Source organism: Mus pahari, chromosome 8 (assembly GCF_900095145.1).
Source record: "Mus pahari chromosome 8, PAHARI_EIJ_v1.1, whole genome shotgun sequence".
NCBI classification, from domain to species: Eukaryota; Metazoa; Chordata; class Mammalia; order Rodentia; family Muridae; genus Mus; species Mus pahari.
The window spans coordinates 25,757,232-25,777,642 of record NC_034597.1 but is presented as its reverse complement, the minus strand read 5'-3'; the positions used below and the strand labels follow the sequence as shown (position 1 = coordinate 25,777,642).

Here is a 20,411-nt window from a genome sequence, read left to right as displayed (position 1 = left end):
CACAGTATGAATGTGATTTGAAATCTTTTCATGGCTAATAAAGTTACAATCACCCACCTCTGCAGCCTGACATCTACCCATGTGTCTGACCCGTGGTCTCTACGTCAGCGGCTTCCCTCTGGAAATCGTTAAAATGTGTTTCCTATTAGAAACCAGCAACAAGTTTTTTTGTATTTATTTCCTTTTGAAGTAAGAGCTATCTCATCTCCGGTGACGACTGGCTCATTTTTGTCATTCATCAAAAACTAAAGGGTAAAGGAGGAGAGTGTGATGAATTGAAAAAATTATTTTTTAAGGAAAGATAAAATTCATTTTCACGAATTTACAAGAGCTGCTGGTGCGGGACTTATTCCACTACGCGATCAGACTGGGACATGGTGCAAGCTGCCTCCTCTGTTCGGAAACCAGCAGTTCTTCAGAAGTGGCGGCTCTCGTGTGCCCTCACTCAGGCAACAAACAGTCCAGTCTCTGAAGTCAGTCAGCCGAGCTGTGCTGTGCAGGCACCTTCCATCCAAGCCCATGGGTGCAGAGGGACAGTCTCTCTACAGAGCTCGGCTAGAATATTATATGCAAATAAACATTTCTACCCCTTCCTACAGAACAAAGCTTGACTTATAAAGTGATTGGACCTTTGGAGGTTCAAATAAAACGTAGATTCAGTAGTCAATGATTGGAAGGGGACATTTTTTTCTTTTTTTTTACTTTGAATTAAGTATGTTGTATTTAAGTTTTTATTGAACTTTTGCAAAGGGTTTTTTGTTTGTTTGATTGATTTTCCAATACTTTTCTCAGTTGTCACTAACCACAAAAGTTTATAACTTTGAATAAGCCCTCCCCTTCCCTCCCCCCCCCCTTCCCCTCTCTACCTCTTTTCAGGACAGCTTTTGTGTAGTCTTTTGTGGCCTGGAACTTGCTATGTAGAACAGGCTGGCCTCTGCCTTGAATTCACAGAGATCTGCCTGCTTCTACCTTACCTCTTCTTTTTTTAAAGAGGTGGGCTAGAGTTGGAGTTGACTGATGCTTCAAAAAGAAAGTATACATTTGATTGAAAAGGGTATCTTGAGAAAGGATCCTATCAGAATGTTTGAATTTAATTTTACATCTGACTCTATGGTCTATTGGTAAGATTTTGAAGGCCTAGATAAATGACCAGAAGGTAAAATAAGGGGTGTTAGTAGAAGATTAAAAATTATAGAGGGATGTAATAAAGAAAAAGCTAGGCTGTCAGCTGGGTGGTGGTGGTACATACCTTTAATCCCAGCACTTGAGAGACAGAAGCAGGCAGAGCTCTTGAGTCTGAGGCCAGCCAGGGCTACACAGAGAAACCCTCTCTGGGGTTGGGGGGGGGCAGGGAGTAGCCTATCAAATCTGTTATTTAGTTGAATTCTGTATTATTTTAATGGCCTTCCAGATCTGCTGGCAGATGTTAGAATGAATTGATAGACACAAAAGCAGCTTCATGTAATATTTCCTCAAATATTTGAGAAAGGTTTTCTTTCTCACTGAAAAAAATTAAATTACATATAGTGTGTATCTGTTTTCATGGGAGTGATTTCTTTCCTTCTAGTATGTGGGACTTGGGGATTAAATTCAGCCTGTCTACCTTGGCAACAAGTGCCTTTACCTACTGAGTCATGTCACTGGTTCCTGTCTATGAAGAACCATTTCTCAGGATGTAGATGTGTTTCAGGATCTAGTTGTGTTTCTACACACACACACACACACACACACACACACACACACACACACACCATTTTTTATTTCTATTTATTTATTTATTGGTTGTCTAGGCTTTGAGACAGTATTGAATGTAATTCTTTGTTGTTTTTTTTTTTTTTTCTATAGCAAGGAGTATTTCCCCATAAATCTTTTAAAGGACTTTTAGTGTTTTCCGTAATCTAAATTATGTATGTTTTGGGGTAGGCTAGTTATAGCTGGGTTCTTCTCTACTTCTGTTCTAAACGGGGTGGGTTAAGTTAGTGCACTTCTGCTGCAGGGATAGCGCTATCTAGAGTCAGTGAGTTCCCTTTCCAGAATACTTGGAACCTGATAAAATCCTAGTGAGCTCACCTCTGGTAAATAATTCACCTTATTAAGAAGAAAAGAATTTTCCTGTTTGGTGTTGTGGTATAAAACTGTACTGACACAGAAAGATTGCCATGATTTCAAGGGGAACCTATCTAAGAGATCCTGTTGTTTCCTTACACCCAGAAAGAAAAAGGTCTAGCATATTTCAAAATGGTTCCTTTCCCACCTACTTCTTCCTAGAAGCATGAGAGAGAGTACCAGCTGTGTAAACCTAGCCCTGACTGAGCCCCCCTCCACCTTTTAGGGTGCTTCTTGTTGACAGCAGTTCAGGTTTGTTTCCCTATCCTGGCGCTGGTTACTGAGGAATTGTATTCATGAGTTTCTGCTCTGGTAAATTGTGATCCTTTACATGTAGTTGTCTGTCTCTAATTTTGGGGACAGTGGTTTACCCTGCAACATTACTATTCTGATAGATCTTAAGAGAGTTGTTGACTTTCAGTTTGGTCATCTTTTTAATTTTTAAATCTGAGTGGTGGTTTCCAAGCAAATTACATGCTGGACTAGAAACTCAAAGTTGGTATTTTCTTTTTGGACTGTAAATTTAAGTACAATAGATGTTTTTAAATTAGGTAATTATTCTGTAATTTGTAGTACTCAGATTTTGTAATAGAAATTTTAAGGCCTTCTCTTCAACATATGTCTTTAATTAAGGTAGTTCCTGGTTTAAAAGACAGGAATTACTTCCAGAAGTATTTATTGACTGCATCAAGGTTTATTGTGCCTTTAGTGGTATCTGAGGTTACATGTTATCATACAAAACTATACTGTACTTCTATGGCATTCTGATAGAAACTTTCAGACACCCAGATCAGTCCAACCAGTTTTATCATTAACTCCTATATATCTGTCATCTACCTGTTCACCTGCTATTTTGATGACTTCATCTGATTTACCTTGCTTCGGGGGTGGAGTCATGGTACATGTCTAGGCTGCTTTTGAAACCCTTGGTGCAGATGTTCTTACCTAGGTCTTCAAACTTAGCTGGGATTCTGGGTACCTGTTACCCGTCTCACTTCAGCTCACTTTTTTATGTATTGCAAATTAAGTTGCTATCATTAGATACCTCAGCATATACATCATTAATTTGGAGGTAAAATTTATTTACATCTTTAGGAAGACTTTTTAAGATGGTTAAGTAAAGTAAAAAATATACATTTACTTCTGACAGTTTTATTCCCTTAAAAAAATAGTTGAAATGTTCAAAAAGTAGAGGAAACATTCTTTCATAAAATATACTTAATGCTCACATTTTTTGATGTTTGTACTAGTGAAATGACAACTTATATTTGTCCCAACACCTGTGTGTTGTGGGTATGCATAGCACCTCTATTCACAGTTACTTCAAACTGGGAGCAGGCTCTGTGATCTTTTGTAGACAGATGGGGAACTGGTACATCTACACCATGAACTATTCCTCAGGATCAACACTCCACCCAAGAACTAGCTCTGGTACTTGTGTAGACCCAGTTCTATAAAATGGAAGAGTGTTTGTTTGTGAAACAAGGTCTTGCTGTATAATAGCCCTGCCTCTCCTCAAACTCATAACCCTCCTGTGTGTTGGGATCACAGGTGTGCCACTATATCCTGCTAGGAAGGATGTTTCTTAATGGGGGTCATTGTTGTGAAGCTCAGTTAGAATATGTGTGAAGCCTATTTTTAAATTAAGAAGTGCTATAGTTCTATTAACACCTTTTTGTTGTTGCTATCATTTTCTTAGATGTGCATGCAAAAAAATTATTCCTTTACAGTGCCTCTGGAGTTTCAATTTAATTTGTAGTCTAATTTTTGGTTTCCTAAATCTCTTGCCTTTTCCCCATCTCTTCTTTATTACAGATTTACTCATGGTAGTTCCTTCTACTCCTAATAACTACACTCTTGTTCTTGTTTCTCTCTTCTTTGTCCTCAGCCAGCTAGCCTGCTTCCCTACCTCCTTTTTTCCCATCCTTCCCTGTTGTCTTCTTGGGTCTCACTATGTAGACCTTGTCATTGTGAGATTCAGTGTTGGCATATGTCAATAGTTCTGTATCTTTCTGTTGAGGATTAGTGTTCCATTAAATTCACTCGTTACAATTTATTTAAAACCCTTTGCAGGCCAGGTGTGGTGGCACACACCTTTAATCCCATCACTTGGGAGGCAGTGAACCCATTTCTGAGTTCGAGGCCAGCCTGGTCTATAGAGTGAGTTCCAGAAACCCTGTCTCGAAAAAAAACCAAAAACCAAAAAAAAAAAAAAAAAAAAAAAAAAAACCCTTTGCTTCTCAAAAGTCATGGATTGTTGGTGGCAGATGAGTGTAGATTGCTGTTTATAATCATATATAGATTTTTCCTTTCACATAAGATTCCATTTCAGTAGATAAAGAATCTAGGAATTGCCATTGAGATCAATCAGTGGCACTTGCTGCTAAGCCTAATTAGACCTAATCTGAGTTTCATTTCTCTGGGACCCACAAATAGGAGAAGAGAATGTACTCCTGAGAGTTACCCTTTTGTATCCATTTGCATGCCACGACATATCTGATTCTTCCCCAGTAAGTAAATAAAGTAAAAAGAACAATTTAGGAATGGTATGCTAGTTTCTCCCTCTCCCACCTCAGAGAGAGAGAGAGAGAGAGAGAGAGAGAGAGAGAGAGAGAGAGAGAGAGAGAGAGATACCTACTGACCATCGGTGTCTTCTGGCCTCAAACTTTTGGTGATTCTAACATGGATGTTTGGGAACCAAATTTGGATTCTCTGGAAGATAAGCAAGTGCTCATAACTCTTGAGCCATCTCTAAACTTAAAAAAAAAAAAGAAAAGAAAAACAACCAAACAAAAGCAGTGCATATATGTAGAAACCTTACATTTTAAAATAATGATTTGAAGTATAGTATAATATGTAAACAAGTTGCAGTGGTTTATTATCAGATATTATTCAGTATATATAATTATATTATTGTGCTTTTTATATGATTGGCAGTTTAATAGTATTTTTCCACCAGTAGTGTCACAAACACATCAATGGTACTAGCTGTTATAAAAGTCAAAGGCTATAACTACACATTAGGAAGTTTTCAGCTCTTTATAGGACCACTTTTATGTATGTAGCCAGGCGTCGATTAGAACATTGTTGACAGAGTAGAACAATAAATATTACTTTTTTTTTAAGCTTATTCATTGATGAGTACTTGGGTTGCTTTTGCAATTTAGCCATGTTGCATAATACCTGTTATGCACACGGTTATAAAAATAAAAAAGTACTACAAACAATTGTATATCCGCATATTGGGATTTATAAGAAAAGGAGCAATCCTAGAAACATAAAAGCTAACAAGTGTGACTCATGGGAAAAACAGAATCTGGGTTGATCTATTAAGGAGCGTGAATGGGGAATCAAGTCTCCTCACAGAATGACCTTGGACCTAATGGCTGCTGAGCTTCTACCAAACAAAGCAGGAGCACCACCAGGCCTTGTCAGCCTTCTTCAGAGAAGAGGAAGGAATATCCAAGTCATTCTGAGACCAGCATTACCTTACATATCAAAGCCCAAAGAAGACAGTGCCAGAAAAGTATGTACAAATATTTAAAGTCCTGAGTAGAGTAACTGGCAAACCTTCCCCTCCCCATCTTTAGATTTCTTTCAATTGAGTTATCTGTTAGGAAATGTGCAAAATGTACAAAAGGTGAAGTGTTAGAGGAGTTTTTTAAGTGAGGTCAGTAGTGTATACAAAGTGATCACCAAATAGTTGAAGGTCAGGAGCATTACTGTTTATGACACCCACACACCCATTTGTTGAGGAAGGAGTTTGAGTCAGAGTATGAACTTGAGAACTAACATACTTAAACTCCTAAACATACCCAAAATCCTGTATCTGCTATCTCCTTGGTCAGACTCCATTAAAAACGATTACTTAACTGTATTGAAATCTAGCTAGGTAATTGAGCTGGCTAGTCTTGTCAACTTGATAAAAGCTAGGGCTCTCTGTAGAGAGAGCCTCTCCAGCTGTGGGCATTTTCTTAGTGATCAATAGGCCCAGCCCATTGTGGGTGGTGACATACCTGGATTGGTTGTCTAGCAAGCTGAACATGTCACGAGGAGCAAGCCAGTTAGCAGCAGCCTCTACACAACCTCTGCATCAGCTCCTGCTTCCAGACTCCTGCCCTGTGTGAGTTTCTGCCTTGACTTCCTTTGATGACAAACAACAGTATAGAAGTGTAAGCCAAATGAATCCTGTCTTCCCCAACTGATTATGATGTTTTGTTGCAGCAGTACAAACCCTAAGACAGTAATAAAGTAGGGTACACTTTTCAAGAAGACAGTTTTGGAGGAAGTTGTGGCACTTTTATTATAACTATATCCCCAGGCCTAGGTTAGGTCCTGGAAGACAGCACTTGAAAGTGATGAATAACATGGAATCATTTAGAAAATTAAATGTGATAGTGTATTACAAAACATTGGGCAACCAAATTATAAATTGTGTAAGGCTAGCCACATGTTAAGTACCAGTTTCTACTCTGCTCTTCTATTTCTGCAACTGGTCTCACACATAGAATGAAAAACTTGATAGCTGCTTAATTTTTAAAAGCCTCCCTCCTTCCCCCCCTCCCCCCCCTCGTCTTTGTGTGTAGGTGTCAGTTCTCATTTTCCCCCCGTGTTTGAGACCAAGTCTCTCATTTGCTTCTGCATACACCAGGCTAGCTGATGTAGCTTCCAGGGATGTTTTTGTTTCTGCCTCTGATGTCTCCATAAGAGTGCTGTGATCACAGATACAGCTGCTGTGTTCAGGCTCTATGTGGGAATTCAGACTCAGGCATAGCAAGCACTTTACAAATGGTGCTCTCTCTCCAGCCCCAACCTACTTCCATTTCTAAAGATTTATCTATGTGTTTTCAAAAATACCATGTTTCTTAATAGCTTACCTATGTTTGGAAGCCTTTCAATTACAGGAAGTTAAAGATGTTTGCTATTTGAGGTTTCCTAGAAAACTCTGGTATTAAAAATTGCCTGAAAAACAAACAAACAAACAAAAAAATTGCCTGAACCCTGGTGCTTATGTAGCTCATCTTCTAAATGTAAGAACAATTAGGAAGTCTATTGTGGTTCTGGTCTTTATGATTACAGTAAGGTAGTAACAGTCCCTAGACAGACTTGTATTCTCTAGTTACCACCTTTCTTCTTTGTTTGTTTGTTTGTTTTTAGTCCAGGAGACCAAACCTAGGGCCCCTGTATGTTAGACAAGCATTCTATCACTGAGCTACACCTTGAGATCTGGATTTTCTAGTTTTAATGAGTGGTGTAATCTATGTGCATACCAGCTGTGGGAAAAAACAGTTTGCAGCTGCTTCTTCCAGTATGTTGTTTTTGTATGGTGTGGATTGTTTCCATAATTCCTGACCATGTGATTAGACAGATTGTTCTACCATCTCTGGTAAAAAGTTTTCCAGCAACTTTTCCCCACTGTTCCCTGCTTGTTACTCTACACCTCATTCCTATTCTTTTGATTTTAGAAGATGACTTCATTTCCTACTTCAACAGTCTTGAGAGTACCAAATTATTGTCAGTTTTATTTCTTTCCACTTTACTCCCAAGATCTTCATTGCAAATCCTTTTCTTCTCTCTCCTGCTTAACAATTTCCCTTTAATTTTTTAAAAAAAGATTTGTTTTATTTATATGTGTGCAGGTGACTTTATGTGTACCATGGAGTTCAGAATAAGGCATTGATTGGGTCCCCTAGAACTGGAGGCCCAGGCAGTAATGAGTTGCCCTGTGGGTTCTAGGAGCTGAACCCAGGACCTCTAAGAGCAACAAGCTCTCTTAACCATTGAGTCAACTCTCTGATTTTTAAATTTTCATGGTGTATATTCCTTGTACATGGAAAGTGTTAAATGAGGACATTTTCATACAACTATGTGTTGTACACCAAGTATATGTCCTCCATACCCCATCTGTGCCCTTCTCCTTGTTCCCCTAGACAACTTTTCCTCTACATGTTGGAATATACCGTATATATACATTTTAATGTATCTATAGATTTAATATATCTATAAAATTAAGGAGCCACGAACATGATAAAACACAAAGTACGTAGTTTGTGAGGCAGATGTAATTCACTTAATAATGATTTTCCATGTTTGCACCCATTTTCCTGCAAAACACTAATTCTAAAAAAAATTCGATGGTGAATATGTGCCACATATTTTTTACCCATTTCCTTGTGCTAATGCCTATGTTGGTTCAGTAACTCAGCTATTGTAAATAGTGTTGCAGTGCCCAGTGTTGCAGGCATCTCTGTGACATGTTGCTTTGGAGTCTTCTGAGTAAATAAATACACAGGAGTGACATAGCTGGGTTGCATGGTAGAACTATTGTTTTAGGGTTTTTAGGGACTGCCTTACTGCTTTCCATTGCTGGACTAGTTTAGTTTCCCACCAACAGTGTATGAGGGTTCCCTTTTATCCAACTCCTTACTAGTATTTGTTGTATTCTTAAATGACTGCCATTGATTGGTGTGGAGTCTCTGTCTAGTTTCTCTGATGTCTATAGTATAGAATGAATAGGTATGCTTCTCTAATAGGTTACTTAAAGGAACTGAACAAGACAATGAATCTGCAGAATTTAACACATAGAACTGGCACAGTGTTCAGTAAATGGGGCTCAGTATTACCTGTCATTATTGCCAGGCCGTTGTTCTTGTTTGTTTTTCCCTTGACTGACATAGAATTCACTTTGTAGACCAGTCTGGCCTTGAATTTACAGAATTCTCTACTTTCTAAATTCTGGGATTAAAGATATGTACCACTATCACAAGTGCCATGCCTTTGTTCTTAAGCCAGCCAGAAAGTGTTTGATTCAGCACTGTTACTAATTCCTGAGTAGTGTTTCTGTCATTGCTTGGATGTATTCTGAGAATACTAGTAGTTGATTGAACTTAGAAGTGTTTGCTGTTTGACTGGTAATATTTTAAGAGTGGTTACTTTTCTGGCTCCTTTGATCCAGTAGTTCAAGGTCAAAGGGTTGCAGCATGTTAGCAATAGGCAGGATTTGAATGTTGGATCTCATGCTGACTGTAGTTCCATGCTCTGTTTCTTGTGTCCATCACTACTCTGCTTCCCAAAAGAATTGTACACATACTGCAGGTGTTGTGGTACCTTAGCTGTTTGGTGTGTCTGTGTGGAGATGGGCTGTGAGGTCTTTAATGCTGTTTGAAGGATACTTCAGTGGATGGTGATGTCTGCTGTGAGCATGGGCCTCTGAGTGCATGTGGGTTATTGTTTGTTTGTCTGTCTGTCTTTAAGGTGTGCAGGTACCCACAGAGGCCAGAAGAGAGTGTCATATCCCCAAGAGTTGGACTTGTAGGCAGCTGTGAACAGCTGATGTGGGTATTAGGAATGGAGCTCTGGTCCTCTGGAAGAACCACAAGGACTCAATCTCTGAGCCACCTTTTTAGCTCTGTTGGTGTGTTTATTTGTGTCAGAGACACATTGATGGTTCTTCTCCACTAGCCTAGAATCTGAACCCTGAGTGGACCTAGAACCCATCAGAGGGCATCCTTATCTTCTTGGTGTTCATTTGAACCCACTTCACTTTCTCCTTATGGCTTGATGACTCATGTTCATTTAATGGAGCTTGCTAGCAGAAACTGTCTAAAATATTAAACAATTTCTACAGTACCTATGAAGTACCATAGAATTAACAATTGACACACGTTTTTAAATGTTCTCTTATCGTCTCATTTTCTGTTGGTAGTAGTTCTTTTATGAAATTCAAGCATAGTGATCCTTACAAATTTAGCCCCAGAGAACATGGTATGGTTTTTGCAAGTTCAGTAGTTCCCTGGCAGGTAGTTGGATTATGTGTATTATGTTGGGATAGTTGCTTTTAATTATCTGTCTGAAACTCTCCCAAGACTTGTTGCTTCCTTATGAAATCTTCTTGATTGCCCTAGTTGCTGCTCATCCTGTATACAGGCTCCTCCCTTAGGCATGTGACTCACTGTTTGAAAGCTGGGACAGTACAGTAATTAAGTACTTGCCCCTCGTTATATAGAGATGAGATTTTAAATGTAGGCTTCCTATCTAACACTTTGTTTCCCAAGCGCTTACCCCTCTGTTGACATGTAGCAGGCACTCCTCTACCTCACCTTCTAAAGAAGGCTCTGCACTGGCTTGTCAGAAGGGATTAGTTTGCATATTCCTATATAAGGGATGGATTTTATAAGGGTCAGTTAGCAGAAAATAGCTCTATTTTCTGCAGTATTTTTATGTTTGGGGGGTTTTTGAGACAGGGTTTCTCTGTGTAGCTTTGACTGTCCTGGAACTCTCTCTGTAGACTAGGCTGACCTTGAACATAGAAATCTGCCTGCCTATACCTTTTTTTTTTTTTTTTAAAGATTTATTTATTATATGTAAGTACACTATAGCTGCCTTCAGACACACCAGAAGAGGGTGTCAGATTTCATTACGGATGGTTGTGAGCCACCATGTGGTTGCTAGGATTTGAACTCAGGACCTTCAGAAGAGCAGTCAGTGCTCTTAACTGCTGAGCCATCTCTCCAGCCCCCTGCCTCTACCTTCTTAGTGCTGGGACTAAAGGCATATTCCACCACCACCCATCTTTAAAAAAATTAGTTGCACTTCATTAGAAAATAAGTCTATTATGAGGAGGAAGTTTGAAAGTATTCTTCTGTTCTCTGAATAGGACATTTAGAAATAATTGCACTTGGCTTGGTGGCACATAGCTGTAATCCTGGCATTTTAGAGTATGAGGTGGGGGGGGGGGCGATAATGAGTTTAAGTTTATCCTGGGCAACTTCACTTAAAAGTTCAGGGTCAAAGTGAGGTCCTGTTTGGGGGGGAAAAAAAAAACCCAAAGGAGAGAACAGAGGGAGGGTGGGTTTTAATGCGTTGGTATAGTTACATCTCATCCCTCAATATCAAGTAAAATCTTTGTATGTTAAGTGTAAAATAAACAACCTGACGCTCCTCTCCAATGCCCTTGCCTCTAGATTGCTTATTACACATAGTTGTGTGATTTTTTTTTTTTTCCCTACAAAGTGAATAGAACATTCCATCATTCCAGATAGGGAACATGCAACAAATGAAAGAAAGAGTGCCACCCAAGTGTAGTTTGGTGAACCAGTGAGCCTATTGGGGTTACTCAAGAACATGGCCAAGACTTAATAGAAGAGCTGTATCACTGCAGTTCTCTGCCAGCAGTTTCTTACTGCTTATTATGAAACTCTTGGCGAGAAGCTTCGTAAGTCTTGTAAGTTTTGTAAGCTTCCTAAGTCTTAGGAATTTCCCTTCTTTCTGCAGGATCAATATTCTAATTAGGAAGACATAGCAATACAACAGAAGCATAGGCATAATCTTTTTAATATTCTAAGAGCAATTTAAATTTTCATTCAATTTATAAGTAATAGTTTGGGGTTGAAGATACAGCTTTGTGGTTAAGGGTACACTCTAGTCTTCCAGATGACCCTGGTTTGATTCTCAACACCCACATAACTATTCATAACCATACATAACTCCAGATGTACTCTTGGGGCTTTAGAACTCATTCCTGGTGACCTCATTTTATTGTAGCAGAACTCTTTTTCAGCATTGGCATTTTTCACAAATTTAATTACAGTACTAATTACAAGTTTCTTCATGATTAGGAACGTCCAGCAGTGAATGTTGCACTTAGTAGTCTAGAATTACTTTATAGTGATTTTTTTTGATAGTAGAAATTTTACTGTCTTGTATAGCTCTAGTCAAAGAATCTTGTTTGATGGTACTTTTACATCTTAGCTAATAATAAATACCATTGATAATTTCTTAAACTCTTTACAGAAAAAAAGAAAAGTATGTATTTCTCTACTGATTCTGTTTACTTGGAAAGGAAAGATGATTATCCAGTATGTTAATTTGTATAGAAAAATTACGGTTTTAGGGTAAATTGAAGCGAAGAGGTAGTTTTGTGGGACTGGCTCTGCTGCAAGTTTCCCCTAGCGTAGCTGGAATTCATCAGGAGTCAGTAGAGAAGGGGGAAGAGCAGAAGGACAAGGAGCTATCCTTACTGAAGACAGAAGACTCAAAGTTGGCACAGGAGTTGCTGCGGGTTTCTTTAGTCTTGTTCTACAAGGGCTCCTTATTCCACTAGAAAGCAGAAGCCATTGTGGCACTGAAGTTCACTTGAATGTTTTCTTTGTCATTAAAAACAAAAACAAAACTGGGTGTAGTAGTGCACACCTTTAATCCCAGCATTTTAGAGGCAGGAACAAGTGGAACTTGGTGTATAAGAGGCCATCCTGATCTACATAGTAAGTTCCAGAACAGCCAGAACTGCATAGTGAGACCCTGCCTCAAAAAATTTATCTTTATATGTCCGTGTGAAGGTATGGCATATGTATGCGGTGCCCATAGAGGATGGAAGAGAGTGTGGGTTCCCCTGGACCTGGAATTAGAGATAGTTGTGAGCTCCCTGATGTGGATATTGCAATCCAAACTCTGGTCTTCTGGGAACATAGCAATCACTCTTAACTGCAGAACCATGCCTCTAATTCCCAGAGAAGACCATTGCTGCAACATCACTGCTTCAGAGTCTTGTTTTACAATAGAGGTGAGGGGTTGAATTTATCTTCAAATGCAGCATGGGCCCAGTGGGTGTCTAGAGCAAGTCAGCAGGGTATGGGGGCTTATGAATGGAAAATGACTAAGAAGAAACTCACAGGCTAAGCAGATATTTTGCTAAATCTACATAACAGGATTTTTGCTGAAGTCAGGCCAGAGTCAGGGTGATAAAGCATCACTTGAAAGGAGAGGAGAGAGGGACTTGATGAGATATGAGGTGATGGAAGGTCCTGCTAAGTTGGCTTAAGACTGGATTTTATGTGAAGGCAAACAGGTGAGCATGAAAGAAAATTTAGAGAAATTTGGTCAAGCAGAGAACCTTTGTCGATGTTTAGGATTACATGCGGTGGGTTGGGTGATGTTTCAGGAAGCCTTGGATGGGAAAGACAGGATCTTCCTATGTAGTCTAGACTGATGTGGAACACATCATCCTCTTACCACAGCTTTCTGATTACTGGAAATATAGGAATGTATCATGGTGGCCTGATTGATGTGTCAGTTTAGTTTTTAAAAGAAATTGCTAGGCTGGAGAGACAGCTGCGGGTGGGGTGGAGGAATATTTAAGAGCACTTGTTGCTCTTGCAGAGGACCAAAGTTCAAGTCCCAGGAGTACCCACATGGCAGCTCACCACTGTCTATAAATCTAGTTCTAAGAAATCCAACACTGTCTCCTAGCCTTTATGTATATCAGTCATGTACATGGTGCTTACATGCAAACAAAACATTCATACACGTAAAATAAATTAAAATGAAAAAAAATTGCCAAGCTCTTGTCCAAAATGGGGGTGCTATTTTGCATGCTCATCAACTATATTTGAGAAAATCCATTTTTTCCACATTTTTGTCAGTACTTAGCCACAATGTGAATTTATCTGTCCTTATAGGTATATAGTGATATCTCTATATTAATTTGTATTTCTTAGTAACTAGTAGTCTTTTATGTATTTATTTGCCATTCATATGAACTCTTAGTAAGAATTTTGTCACTTACAAAAACTATTTTCTTACTGAATTTTTTTCTTTCCACTGTTGAATTTGGTTTGTTTTTCCAGTGCTGGATATTGAACCTAGAGCCATGTTGGTTCTACAAGCACTCTACCACTGAACTGCACTACTCCCCAACCCCCCACCTCCCCGTTGTTGAGCTTTGATGTGACTTCATATATTCTTGATGAGTCTTTTTTACTTGTGTACTTGGTAAATATATTCTCCAAGTTTGTATCTTGCTCTTTCCCTTCTTAAAAAGATTTCTTGTAAAGTAAGTGTTTTAAATATTAAGTTATCAATATAGTTTAACCACTACTAGTGCTTGGGTGTGTTTTTTAGTAGTAATAAGAGTATTTGCTAGGGCTGGAGAGATGGCTCAGTGGTTAAGAGCACCAACTGCTCTTCCAGAGATCCTGAGTTCAATTCCCAGCAACCACATGGTGGCTCACAACCATTTGTAATGGGTATCTGATGCCATCTTCTCCTGTGTCTGAAGACAGTGACAGTGTACTCACATATATGAAATAAATATGGCCAGAGTTGGGGGGAGAGTATTTGCTAAGCATGTGCCAGGTCCTGGATTCAATTCCCAGCACTAAAAAAATAAACCAATGGAAATCCATTACCCCACAGAAACCACCAAGAATAAACACCAGTATGCATAGTACAATTGTTATTGACCCTAAGTCTCTAAATGTTATTAGGAATTCTTGTATTAAGGTTTGTTTTATATGGTACAGCATAAATCCATGTAAGCAGAAACTTAAATTTAAGTTTCTCTATCTTAACATGCTTGAAAATTTTATCCCCAAATCTTTGGTTAAAATTTTTTTACATTTATTTGGTGTTTGTCTTGTTACATTTCAGTTCATTTTTGTATGTTTTTGTTGTGTGCATGGGCATGTGCCATGGTACAAGTGTGGAGGTCAGAGGGAAACTTGCAGGAGTCAATTCTCTCTTTCTGATATGTGGGGTCTGGGGGTTCACTCAGGCGTCTAGGCTTGGTGGCAAGCACCTGGACTTGCTGAGCCATCTTACCAATCCCAGGGTTCGATTTTTTTTTTTTTTTTTTAAAATAAGATCCCTTGTTGAACACAAGGTTAAACTTGAACATGTGAACATTCACAAGTAAGGAAGGATGTGTGGACAGAGGGGTACACTGTGGAACACTGCAGCTTCCAGGACGAGGTGTTTTCTGTGTTTTGTTTTGTTTGTGTGTTTATTGTTGGGGAGGGGTTTGTAAGGGTGGATATGAGGGAATGGAGAGATGCATGATGTGAAACTCTTAAGTCAATAAAAAGCTATAAAAAAAATGAAAAGAAAAAAAAGCCAAAAACTTGTGAACACACATTTACAGCGCCAACAGTGACCTAGTAAGTTAAGTGATTTGGAGCATTTTGCTTATGTAAATCCTGTATCTATTCTTGTATTTATAGAGGTCCTTGTTCTGCATTTTTTGGATTTCTAGTATGTAAAAAATGATCTGTAGCCCTGTACTGTGAAGCAAATCTTTTTATTTCATTGTCTTTTTTTACTTCTGAGGAACAAAAAGATTTTCTCAGTATGCTGTAAGATTAGGTTTGTTTGTGGGTTTTTTTTTTCTTTTTAAGATTTATTTTAGTGAGCGTTTTGCTTGCATGTATTACTGTGCATCACATGAATTCTTGGTGCCTGAGGTCAGAAGGAGAGGTCAAATCCCCTGGAACTGGAGTTACAGATGGTAGTGAACCATCATGTGGGTGCTAGGAACTAAACACAGGTTCTGGAAAAGAAGTCAGTGCTCTTACCTGTGAGCCATCTCTCCAACCTCCAAGATTAACTTTTTTTTAAGTTTTTGTTTCTGAAATTATTTTTCTGTTATTCACCTATGAGAATACAACAGGAGACTAAATAATTTGGATTTTGAATTATGGTATATTTGAACATTGGGGGTGGATAATGTGTTTCTTCTCTTTTAAAAAATTAATTTTAAATTTAGCCTAAAACTCAAATCTTTCTTAGCTGTGAAAAGAATGGTATAATAATTAGTGTTGTAATAAGCAACGGTTTGCATGTTATTCATCATTTGATCCATTGCAATTATCTGGTAAAATGTTTAAAGGTACATTAATGGCCTATTTTTACTTTTATGTAAGTTAATTTAACACAGTGATTATCTCACTTTTGTCCCTCCAACCCCCTAAATGATTTTAGAGTAAACTTTGTGCCATTTCTCAAGGTGTGTGTGTGTGTGTGTGTGTGTGTGTGTGTTGTTTATTTATTTAATCAGCTTAGGGGAAATTTTTCTAAGATAAAGATTTTGGATTAAAAAATAAAATGCCAACCCTTCAGATCTAAGTTTCCTTCCTTCATTTCTTAGTGACATTCTAAGAGGGGGTTTGAAAACTGCTGGGCCTGGTTATGTTGTGGATAAGATAGCATTGAGAGGACCCAAGACGGCTCCTAAGTGCAGACAGTGCTATTAATTGCTGTCAGGGTCTGCCCATTCCTTGGACAATGAAAGATTTCGCTGTGGCAGCCCATCTGCTGAGTGGACTCTTTAAAGATGCTTGCTGTCTTCTATGTTGGACTGGTCTTGAGATGCCCAGGTGATGTGAATTGAGCTATTGCCAAGACTGTCATACCTCAGCATGCTGTTGTATTGAGTGGTCTGAAGACAAAAGGATCACCCTTGTGATGGGATGTAGTTATATTCATATTGCTTTTGAAATTTTCCTTCTGAGATAGGAAACATAGTGCTTTTCCTCTTTGAAGTTTTAATTACAAAAATTCAATGAAATTGTTTTAAATTTTTATGCTAGACAGGAGGATGATGATGAGTTCCAGGACAGCCCTGGAGTCCATAGTGTAAGTGAACATGTATATTTTAAAATAAATTAAAAATTGTTATTGCTTGCCACCTTGCATTTTTGTAAATGTCCCTTGAAGCAGTAGGGTCTTTAAGGACAGTGTTAGTGTGTATGGACCCCCTCCATATTAAACAAATAAAAATTTTTAGGCAGTTTACAAGAAAGGGAAAAGTGAGATTGCAAGAAAATTGTACATTCCGTGTTCTTTTAGTTGATTTGCTTTTAATTGGTATTGTTCATTAAAACCTAAGTTTAACATAAACATTTGTAACTAATACCCTAGAAGATCTCACTGTGTCATTTCCCAAAGAACTATATCTTCTTTGACCAGTAATTGTTCATTGACTTTACTTTGAAAATGAATAATTTTACCTATGAAAAAATTTTAGTGCTCTTTTATACATTTTATTCTTTTTTACACATTTTATTTTTTTGACAATAGAAGCTTTTTCTTAAATAAGTCTTTTTTTTAAAGCAGATTTATGAAAATATGCATCGCTTTGATACTGTCTTGGAATTCATGAGATGGAAGCATAGGTCAAAGCTGTTTGGAGAAATTGGAACTACAGTTTTATCTAGCCACATCTCTGAGGTAAGAAAAAGATTTAAGACAATGAAGTCATAGAAAATGCTTTCTTTATCACTGAAGACGGACTGTGTGTACTGTGTGTATTGTGTGCACTGTGTGTATTTTGTGTACTGTGTCCACAAAATCTTCAGTTGTGGTCCTTTAGTGTCCTTGTAACACCAGAGCTTTGTGTTAACTGTTCAGCTTCTTGAATCACCTTCCTTACGAATTAATAATTTTAATATATTTTTGTGTTACAAATAGGTGGTCACCTATTCAAGAACTGCCTTGAGATCCAGTTTTGTCTGTGTTAGTGAGCTTCCCTTAGTGTCATGAGGCATCTGCAGTAATTAACTTATAAAGAGGAAAGATTGATTTTGGCTTAGAGTTCTGAGTTCAAGTGGCCTTGTTGCTTTGGACCTCTAGCACATCATGGCAGGAATCTGAGGCACAGCAGATCACTAACCTCCCAAGCACCCAGTTCCAGAGGAAGACTGGCTCCATTGTCCTTTGCAGAAGCATACTCTCATTGACCTGATGGCCTCCTAGAAGATGGCACTGTCTCACAGCTGTGCTACCCTGCAACACAGGCCTTCCCCCGTACCGTCGGGATATTCAGCTAAACCACAGTAGTTAACCGTCTTTTGATATTCTTCAGTGACATGGTCTTTAGTGATAACTTTGTCCTTCATTTGGATGACTTGTGTACTACCTTATAGTTGTAACTGTTAATAAGGTAATTTCTAATCTAGGTGATTCAGAAACCATTTCTTTCATCTTAAAGAGATTACACGAGACACAAAACTGTAAACAATATACATGAAAGTTTTTCACGACCAACTCCATTGTTCTTCTCCCTAACTTCTCTTTCACCTGTCTTAGTGTCCCGTCTTTTGTAGTCAGTTTATTGGTCTGTTTATGTATTCCCTACCATCTTGAGTTAATTTTAATATCTACCTTCCTACAGAAGACAACATGGTGTTGGATTCCCTGGAACTGGAATTACAGTGATTGTGAGCCACCTAGTGAGTGTACTGGGAACTGAACTCAGGTCCTCTGGAAGAACAGCAAGCTCTCTCATAACCACTGAGCCATCCTTTCAGTCTTAACTTCTTGATTTTCAAATTTATTCTTATAAGAGTATGCATAATGAGAATACCTGCTTACAAAGCATGAGGATAAAGTGAAGGATGTAGAACAATTCTTTTATTAAACTGATTTATTTGTTTGTATGGGACTGATACCTGCCATGCTGCATATGTAGAGGTCAGAGGACATCTTGTACCAGGCAGTTTTCTCCCTCCACAATCTAGGGATTGTACTCAGGTTATCAGGCTTGACAGCAATATCACTGCCCCAGGAGAGCTTCCTTTAGAGAGGGCTTTCCTATGGTACTAGGAGCAGTGCTCGGCATTGAATCCAGGCCTTTGTGCCTGCTGAGTGATTACTGTATCACTGAGCTACATTTCCAGCAGTTGGAACTCTTTTTTTTTTTTTTTTTTTTTTTTTAAAGATTTATTTAGGGGCTGGTGAGATGGCTCAGCGGTCAAGAGCACCCGACTGCTCTTCCAAAGGTCTGGAGTTCAAATCCCGGCAACCACACGGTGGCTCACAACCATCTGTAACGAGGTCTGACTCCTTCTTCTGGAGTGTCTGAATACTAACATTATCTTAATAAATGCTTTAACAACTATTATTTTTTTAGGACCATTATACTACATTAGTATACCAGAACTTTACTCAACTAATTTCATAATAGAAACTCTACTACTCTCATCAACATTTTTATGAATTCGAGCATCATATCCCCGCTTTCGCTATGACCAACTTATATACCTCCTATGAAAAAACTTTTTACCATTAACTCTAGCTCTATGTATATGACACATTTCTCTACCAATCTTTCTAGTGGGAACACCACCATACATATAGAAATATGTCTGATAAAAGAATTACTTTGATAGAGTAAAGCAGAGAGGTTTGTAGCTGTCTTCAGACACTCCAGAAGAGGGAGTCAGATCTTGTTAAGGATGGTTGTGAGCCACCATGTGGTTGCCGGGATTTGAACTCCGGACCTTCGGAAGAGCAGTTGGGTGCTCTTACCTGCTGAGCCATCTCACCAGCCTGCAGTTGGAACTCTTAAATGTTGACACTAATATTGATTTTATTATTATTGAATATTACTAATTATAATTACTTCTAGGACTCTTCATTGTTTTATTTTTTTATTTTTTATTTTTTTTTTTTAGTATAGCATAGACTTTATTAAGGGCATGGGGAGGGAAGTTAGGAGGGTAGTAGAGGCAGAGAAATGCAGAGAGAGAGGGAGAGTAGAGAAGTAGAGGAGTAGAGGCTGGCCGTGAGTGTGTGGAGAAGGGGGGGGGGAATGGGGAATGGGCGAGGGGACAGAGCAGGAACAAGAAGGAAAGAGCAAGAGAGGATCGAGAGGACTCTTCATTCTTAATATTATTTACTTGTGACATTATTTTTACATGGTACAACTTTGTGTGTGTGTGTGTGTGTATGTTTCATGTCTTTTCAAAGTAGTAACCTTTGATTTTATAGATGAATGCCACTTTTCTGATCATATATTTAATAAATTTTAATATGCTGACTTCCTTTGATAACCATTCTTGTTTTCTCATATATTTTCATGTGTGTGTGTGTGTGTGTGTGTGTGTGTGTATACTTTTAACATCTTTAACATCTTTGTTAGTCATTCATTTCTGTGCCTATGTGTCTCACAAAAAGGGAGGAGGAATTTATAGTCATGATTTCAGAGATTTCAGTTCATAGTCCTTGGCTGTGATGAGGCAACACATGATGGTGTGGGAGTGTGTGGTGGAGGAGATTTTTCATGATGGATAGGAACAGAGAATGAAGAAGGGTCTGAGGCCTACTTATGACCTTCACTCCACCTTTACACCTAGAACCTCCTCCCGTAGTACTGCCCAGATGTGCCTGTGATAGACCAGATTGTGGTGAACACCTCATATTCAAATTATAACTTCTGTCATCCCTAGGATCTCGGAATAATAAATACACATATTTGTTCATTCATCTGGCCTGTTTAGAGCTTCTTCTTTGTGGGTTGTTGTGTTTTGTTTTTGACAGACTCTCAGCTATGAAGCCCTGGCTAGCCTGTTACTTGTAGTGACCTTCCTGCCTCTGTGTCCTGAGTATGTGCCACTAACACCTGGCTTTTTATTTGTTCTTAAAAGCTTACAGTTGAGTAGAGCAGTACACATTTGTGATCCCAGCAAATGGGAGGTAGGGAGGAGGTTCAAAAGTTCAAGGCCAGCCTCAACTGTAGCCAATTTAAGGTGAAC

At 38.6% G+C, this 20,411-nt stretch overlaps 1 protein-coding gene across 2 annotated transcripts in view; it reads left to right on the top strand.

Moving 5' to 3' along the window:
* The window catches only part of Bmpr1a (bone morphogenetic protein receptor type 1A), a 96,149-nt gene that overhangs the window by 29,421 nt on the left and 46,317 nt on the right, over nt 1-20,411 (top strand). Inside the window, exon 2 of one of the 2 annotated variants that reach the window (XM_021203291.2) lies at nt 16,993-17,106. The gene's annotated coding sequence lies outside the window, so the exon portion shown is untranslated. Of the gene's footprint in view, nt 1-16,989; nt 17,107-20,411 lie in introns of both variants that reach the window. The other variant, XM_029541393.1, reaches the window with a different exon arrangement.